At 40.1% G+C, this 8,079-nt stretch overlaps 1 long non-coding RNA gene across 1 annotated transcript; it reads left to right on the top strand.

The window, feature by feature from the left end:
• Positions 1-306: 306 nt before the first annotated feature.
• LOC142739488 (uncharacterized) lies at positions 307-7,172 on the top strand. The gene is made up of 3 exons (XR_012880610.1): positions 307-357; positions 523-573; positions 7,061-7,172. It is a non-coding gene; the product is annotated as an uncharacterized LOC142739488 (long non-coding RNA).
• Positions 7,173-8,079: the final 907 nt, after the last annotated feature.

The raw sequence follows: 8,079 nt of genomic DNA, 5'->3' as shown, positions 1-8,079 counted from the left end.
TAGTCTGTGTTCTTAGTCTGTGTTCTTTTTAGTGATGTCACAATATCAAGTATAGGCAATATTCTGTTATAATATTATAAATATGTTATACTATCCTGTATCTTCATTTATGTGTTTTCCCTTTTCATGATGTTACAATTGAATATTTCTTAATTTATAAGCTATATTCCATTTAGATGTCACAATTGTGATTGTCTTCATTCCTTAGTTACATTCTAATGAGATGATGTCACACTAGCCTGGGTCTTTGTTTTATATGCTGTTTTCCATCATGATGATGTCATCATTTTGTTTGTTTATTCATACACTTTATTCGATTTTTATGATGTCCCAATATCCTGTGTTTTATTTTGCAAGGTATATTCTATTTTGATTTATTCTATTTTGGTATATTCTATTTCTATTATTGTGTCGTCATTCAAAATCTGACTTCTATTGTGATTATATCACAATAGTGTTTGACGTAATTACTAATCTGTGTACTATTATTGCAATGTCACAAGTGATTGTCTTTGCTTTTAGGCTGCGTTCTATTGGGAAGATGCACTAATAGCCCATGTCTTCATTCATAAGGTAATAATAGTTTGTGTTTCTATTTGTAAGCTGTTTTCTATTTAAGAGAGTCACAAGAGTGTTTGTCTTTAATAGTTTGTATTTGATTATTCTGATGTCAAAATACGGATTGTTCTATATTGCTGGGCTCTATTGGAACTATGTCTCAATGCCTGTATCTTCATTTAAATTCTGTGTCTCATTTTAATGATGTAACAAAAGTGTTTGTTTTATCTTAAGTCAGTTCTATTGCGGTTATGTCCCAGGAGAATTTCTCTTCAATCCTGGTTTCTCTTCTATTGTAGTAATATCACGATATTGCTTTTCTTTATTTATTGGCTGTACTCCTTTAAGATGATGTTACAACAGCTTATGGCTTCATTTATATGGTGTTTTCTTTTTTGATGATGTGACAATACACAGTGGGGCTAATACATCAAGAGGTTTATGCCAGTTTTGTGGAGAAAAAAAGTCTCAAATTTTTGCACATGCCACAGTTGCACTAAAATTTGTGACTACTTTTCTCACCAGATTCCAAAAATGGCGAGAAAAGGTTTGGGGTTTTGCCAAAGGGGGCTATTGTGCAAATATACACCTGCTCATGACAGGTCTAGATTTGAATTTATGTAGAACGGACAGACAAAAATGTGCCAAATATATTAAGAGGTGTGCACCTCTTAATATATTTTTGGTACATTTACCACCCACGTAAATCAGTTTAAAATGCCAGTCTAATCATACTTCCCCAGTTTGTTTATTTATACATTGTGTTCCATTGATGTGATATCTCAATAGGGTTTGTCTTTATTCCTAGTCTATGTTCTTTTGTGTTGATGTCACAAGAGTTTTTGCCCTTATGCCTAATCTTTGTTCTATTGTGGTGATGTTGCAATGTTGCTTGTATGTATTCATAGAAAGCATTCAATTAACATGATGTCACAATAGCATATGCCCTTAACCCCTTAACGATATGCCACCTACATGCACGTGGCAGCTAATAAGGCAAAGTATGGAGCGGGCTCATGGGCTGAGCTCGCTCCATACTTAGCAGGCGACTTCTGTGCAAAACAGCCGACACGTCACTGCAACAGGTGGAATCAATGATTACATTGATTCTGCCACTATTGACCGCGGCATCTAAGGGGTTAAACGGGCGGAATAAAAGTAATGTAAAGCTTCGGAATATGGGGCCGCCCCCCCCCCCCCTCCATCGTGCCATCTGCCCCTCTGCGTCGCGGTCTCAGAGTTCCAATGGTGGTCATGGCAGACATGGGGCCTTTGACGGCCCCCAGGTCTGCCATTTTTGTACTCCTATGAAACACGGACCAGGCCTTCATAGGAGACTCTTAAAAACACAATAAACTAAAACATTAGTATTGCAGTATATCATGTAAGCAATCTACCGAGTGCTAGAACAAGTCCCCTAAAGTTCCAAAAAATATATCTAAAAAATTCCAAAAACCCAATTTTTTTCCCTAAAGTAATGTTAAAAAATAAAAAGTTAACAAAACTGGTATCACCGCATTCATAAAAGTCTGAACTATTACAATATAACGTTGTTTAACCCGCTTAGTGAGCGGCGTAAAAAAAAATTAAAACACTCAAATTGCTGTTTTTTGGTCACCTTAGCTCCCCAAAAAAATGTAATAAAAAGTGATCAAAAAGTCCCATGTACCCCAAAATGGTACCAATAAAAACAACAGCTTTCCCCACAAAAAAATAAGACCTCACGTTGCTCAATTAGAAGGAAAATAAAAAAGTTACAACTCTCAGAATATGGTAGCACAGTAAAATATTTTTTTTCGGCAAATAGTTTTTGTTTTTATAAAAGTAGTAAAACATAAAAAAACATACACTCCTCAACATTGAAATTGCAACACCAACAAGGAAGAGTATTGGAATTGTGGAAATCACAGAATTGAGACATGTTAATGATATACAAATGATAAAAAAATGGAAACAAAATATTCCAAACATCTTGTTATTTCAGCAGCGAGTATGAGCGTCACGCGCAGAAATGCACGCACTTACATGCCTTGGCATGCTATGAATGAGGTTATTGACGGTTGTCTGAGAAATGTTATGCCACGCTGAATGCAGTTGGGCATGCGAATCATCAAGATTGGCTGCTGGCAGCTCCCTTTTCAATTGCTGACCAATGATGTCCCAGATGTGCTCGATGGGAGACAAGTCCAGAGACACTGCATGCCATGGTAGCATGTTTAGGCCATGCAGGCTGCTCACAGTAGCGCGAGCAACATGCGGCCTGGCGTTGTCCTGTTGAAAAACGGCTTCTGGGACACTTTAGAGAAAATGGCCGTACCACTGGTTCCATGACCAAACCAATGTAACGCCAAACTGTCACGGGTGAAGAACCGGTGCGACAATCCCTTATGAAGGACTCTTTGTGGCATTGCCAGCGTGGTTTCCAGAACAATCTCCGGCCGAGACAAAAGCCGGACTAATCGCTGAAGAGGATAGACCTTCATTTCAGCCTCCATTGCCATCTTGTGTGCACTATGATAGCCTTTGAGAGCAGTGGTGTGTAGTCAATGGAACACCTGTAGCTGGACGTCTGGCTCGTAGCCCAATGTCCTGCAGATGCCTTCTGATGGTTTGTGTCGACACTGGTTGCCGCCCTAGGCTTGGGATGCGGCATCCAATTTCACTTGCAGTACAGAATGGATAACTACGTGACATTCTTCAGATGATCTGTCTGTGCAGAGGTTTGCCACCGGGCACCCTTTGCTGTCATTCCCATTCGTTGTTGTTCTCCCAACCTCCGGGACACGCGACATTGAATAATGCTGACATCTCGAGCTGCCGGAGTGATAAACCAAGATCTCTCAGTTCAAGGATTCTGTCCCTCTCAGTTTGTGACAAGTGGTGATAACTGGCATGTCGACGAACAGGAGGCATCGCATAGTCATCCAACACCACTTGATACGATTTTTGATGTTTCATTTGGCTAAAAAAACTTTCAATCTGGATTTTATGTCCCTCTCACATGCCACAGATTGGAACTAGATGCTTGAAAATTTGATCATTTGCAGATCTTAGGGACACTTGCTACTTCCTTGAACCCCCCAAAAAATGGCGTTATTTTGCCAGTTTCACCCCACAAATATTTTTTTTTACTATTTCTTAGTATATTATATGGTACAATAAATGGTGGCATAAAAACCTACAATTGTCCCGCAAAAAACAAGCCCTCATACGGCTATGTCGACACAAAAATAAAAAAGTTATGGCTTTAGGAAGTCGGGGAGGAAAAAAACGTAAATGAAAAAATTAACATTGGCCGTGTCAATTTTAGCAATGCCAGAATAGACTGTCTTCATTTATAAATTGTGTTTCATTGTAATGTTACAATTGTGATTGTCTTTAAAGAGGCTCTGTCACTAGTTTAGTAATGCCCTATCTCCTACAGTGAAGGAAATAAGTATTTGATCCCTTGCTGATTTTGTAAGTTTGCCCACTGTCAAAGACATGAACAGTCTAGAATTTTTAGGCTAGGTTAATTTTACCAGTGAGAGATAGATTATATTACAAAAAAATAGAAAATCACATAGTCAAAATTATATATATTTATTTGCATTGTGCACAGAGAAATAAGTATTTGATCCCTTTGGCAAACAAGACTTAATACTTGGTGGCAAAACCCTTGTTGGCAAGCACAACAGTCAGACGTTTTTTGTAGTTGATGATGAGGTTTGCACACATGTTAGATGGAATTTTGGCCCACTCCTCTTTGCAGATCATCTGTAAATCATTAAGATTTCAAGGCTGTCGCTTGGCAACTCGGATCTTCAGCTCCCTCCCTTCAGTTTTCGATGGGATTAAGGTCTGGAGACTGGCTAGGCCACTCCATGACCTTAATGTGCTTCTTTTTGAGCCACTCCTTTGTTGCCTTGGCTGTATGTTTCGGGTCATTGTCGTTCTGGAAGACCCAGCCACAAGCCATTTTTAATGTTCTGGTGGAGGGAAGGAGGTTGTCACTCAGGATTTGACGGCACATGGCTCCATCCATTCTCCCATTGATGCGGTGAAGTAGTCCTGTGCCCTTAGCAGAGAAACACCCCCAAAACATAATGTTTCCACCTCCATGCTTGACAGTGGGGACGGTGTTCTTTGGGTCATAGGCAGCATTTCTCTTCCTCCAAACACGGCGAGTTGAGTTAATGCCAAAGAGCTCAATTTTAGTCTCATCTGACCACAGCACCTTCTCCCAATCACTCTCAGAATCATCCAGATGTTCATTTGCAAACTTCAGACGGGCCTGTACATATGCCTTCTTGAGCAGGGGGACCTTGCGGGCACTGCAGGATTTTAATCCATTACGGCGTAATGTGTTACCAATGGTTTTCTTGGTGACTGTGGTCCCAGCTGCCTTGAGATCATTAACAAGTTCCCCCCGTGTAGTTTTCGGCTGAGCTCTCACCTTCCTCAGGATCAAGGATACCCCACCAGGTGAAATATTGCATGGAGCCCCAGATCGATGTCGATTGACATTCATTTTGTATGTCTTCCATTTTCTTACTATTGCACCAACAGTTGTCTCCTTCTCACCCAGCATCTTACTTATGGTTTTGTAGCCCATTCCAGCCTTGTGCAGGACTATGATCTTGTCCCTGACATCCTTAGAAAGCTCTTTGGTCTTGCCCATGTTGTAAAGGTTAGAGTCAGACTGATTAATTGAGTCTGTGGACAGGAGTCTTTTATACAGGTGACCATTTAAGACAGCTGTCTTTAATGCAGGCACCAAGTTGATTTGGAGCGTGTAACTGGACTGGAGGAGGCTTAACTCTTAATGGTTGGTAGGGGATCAAATACTTATTTCTCCGTGCACAATGCAAATAAATATATATAATTTTGACTATATGATTTTCTGTTTTTTTTAAATATAATCTATCTCTCTGTTAGGGATCTGCCAGGTACTACGTCTAGGTATACTCCTGGGATTAATCAATCCACACCTGAGGCCAGACCTCTTAGACTGACACCGGCTCCCACCAACCAGGGTGGCAGGCTCAGGAGTGGGAGAGCCTATCGCGGCCTGGTCAGTCGGAGTTAGCTCTGCCCCCTGTCCATTATTACCTGCCGTGTTCTCTTCCTCAGTGCTTGTAATTCTTCTGGATTCCTGGCCCCACTGCTGCTTGCTCCAGCCTGCTTCTGCCGTGCTTCTGCCTTGCTGCAGTTCCGCTTAACCTGCTTCGCTTTGCCCCTGGCTTGCTTCCTTCTCCGTGCTCACGTTGGTATACTCCACTTCATCCTGGTCCTGACTACTCATTCACCGCTCCGTTTCCTCGCGGCGTTCCGTGGGCTACTGCCCCTTCCCTTGCTTGTTCCCTGTTTGTTCTCCCGTGCACTTAGACAGCGTAGGGACCGCCGCCCAATTGTACCCCGTCGCCTAGGGCGGGTCGTTGCAAGTAGGCAGGGACAGGGCGGTGGGTAGATTAGGGCTCACTTTCCCTTCACCTCCTTCCTGCCATTACACTCTAACTGGTAAAATTAACCTAGCCTAAAAATTCTACACTGTTCATGTCTTTGACAGTGGGCAAACTTACAAAATCAGCAAGGGATCAAATACTTATTTCCTTCACTGTAGTTAAGCTAATAGGTGCTGTCACACTGATAACGCTAGTGAAAATGGTTTCCAAAACGTTTATTATTTTTAAAGTTTTGAGCTTTTTCCTAAATATGCAAGTGAAGCTATACTAGCCAAGTGGGCGTCAACACCAGCGATTATGAGGTGGATCTACCCCCAGCCTCTGACGCTGCCCTATAAACATGAAGATGCTTCACACACACAGTGAGAGACTGAGGCTGGAGGGAAGGGGGATCACTTAAAATAGCCATATCTCGGGCTGTGGACCACCTAGAACTGTGGAAACAACTGGAGGTATCACTTGTTAAAGACACATCTGGGAATGGAAACTGTATATGCATATAGTATAGAGCTACCATTCCCAACTGTGTTTTCAACTGGTGATACCTCCTGTTGTTTCACAGCTAGAACTTCAATCTCATCTTTCATATGCCATCAGAACCACTGTACTGTAAATTTTTTGTATTTATTTATTTAACTGTATTTATTATTTATCTTTTTTAATTACTAATGCTTTATTTTGGTATTTTTATGATGCACATTTATGTCTATTTATTATGTATAAACTTTTGAAATCTTTTATGTATTTTTTGTCTAACTGTTATTTTACCTTTTTGCTTATATGATCATGACCCCACATGACATCACAGCTGCTTTCTGACCTGTGTTTTGGCAGTTTTTTTGCAATTATTTTACCTAACTGCACACTGTATTTAAGGTGCCTTTTGACTGTTAATTTTATGGCCTGATGAAGACGCTGGTCCAGCATTGAAACGTGTAGCCTTGTCTAAATAAACCTAATAGTTATTTCATCTTTTACCTTCACTTGGAATTTACTTAAACAGCAGCGTCAACTTATGTTCCTTTTGTCTCCAAACCCTAAACCTATATACCTACTAGCTTTTATACCGACACCAGGAGAAACACGGCGCGGCTCCCCGCACATGCGCAGTATGACAGGCGCCGGGCGCCTCAAGTCCAATAACAGAGGAACGATGCAGCTCCAGGGAAAGTGAATGTGTGTAGTGGTGTATGCGATAACCGCAATGTGTGCCCTGCTTATAATAATAATAAATGGTACATAAGAAGTGTGTGTTATTAGAGGTTGGAGATGATCGAAAGAATCCATAACCATCAATATTATGTAGGAATAAAGACAACTTCCCCCTTGGCACATCCTGTTAGTATGATCCATTTTAAACCAATGAAAAATCGGGCTTCAAAGAAACATTCGAAAATATATATAATATATATATATAAATATATATAAGATTACTCCTAGTCTGTGTTCTATTGCGGTGATGTCAGAATAGTAATTGTCTTAATTCCTTGGCTGCATTCTATTAAGATAATTTCATAGCAGACTATGTTCTCATTTATAGGCTGTGTTTCCTTGTGGTGATATCACAATAGTGTTTTTCTTTATTCCTGGTCTTTGTCCAATTGTGGTAAATAAAATGATAGTGTTTGCCTTTATTCATAGCCTGTATTCTTTTATGGCCATATCACAATAGTGACTGTGTTTATTCCTAGTCTGTATTTTATTGTGATGATGTCACAATAGCCAGTGTCTTAATTTATAAGGTATATTCTATTTTGCTAATGTCTAAATATATTGCGTCATAACTTATAAGCAGTGTTCTATTGTGAACATATCACAATAAAATGTGTCTTTATTCTGAGTATGTGTACTATTTTGCTGGTGCCACAATAGGGTTTGACTTTATTCCTAATCTTTGTGCTCTATTGTGCTGATGTCACAATAGGGGTTGTCTTTATTCCCAACCTGTGCACTTTTATAGTGATGTCACAATGGTGTTTGTCTTTTTTCCTAGGCTATATTCTTTTGTTATGATGTCACAATAGTCCATGTCTTCATTTGTAAACTATGTTCTAGCTTGATGATGTCACAATAGACT

This window comes from Rhinoderma darwinii, chromosome 1 (assembly GCF_050947455.1).
Source record: "Rhinoderma darwinii isolate aRhiDar2 chromosome 1, aRhiDar2.hap1, whole genome shotgun sequence".
NCBI classification, from domain to species: Eukaryota; Metazoa; Chordata; class Amphibia; order Anura; family Rhinodermatidae; genus Rhinoderma; species Rhinoderma darwinii.
The sequence above is the reverse complement of the archived record's forward strand: the minus strand, read 5'-3'. Positions and strand labels throughout refer to the sequence as shown.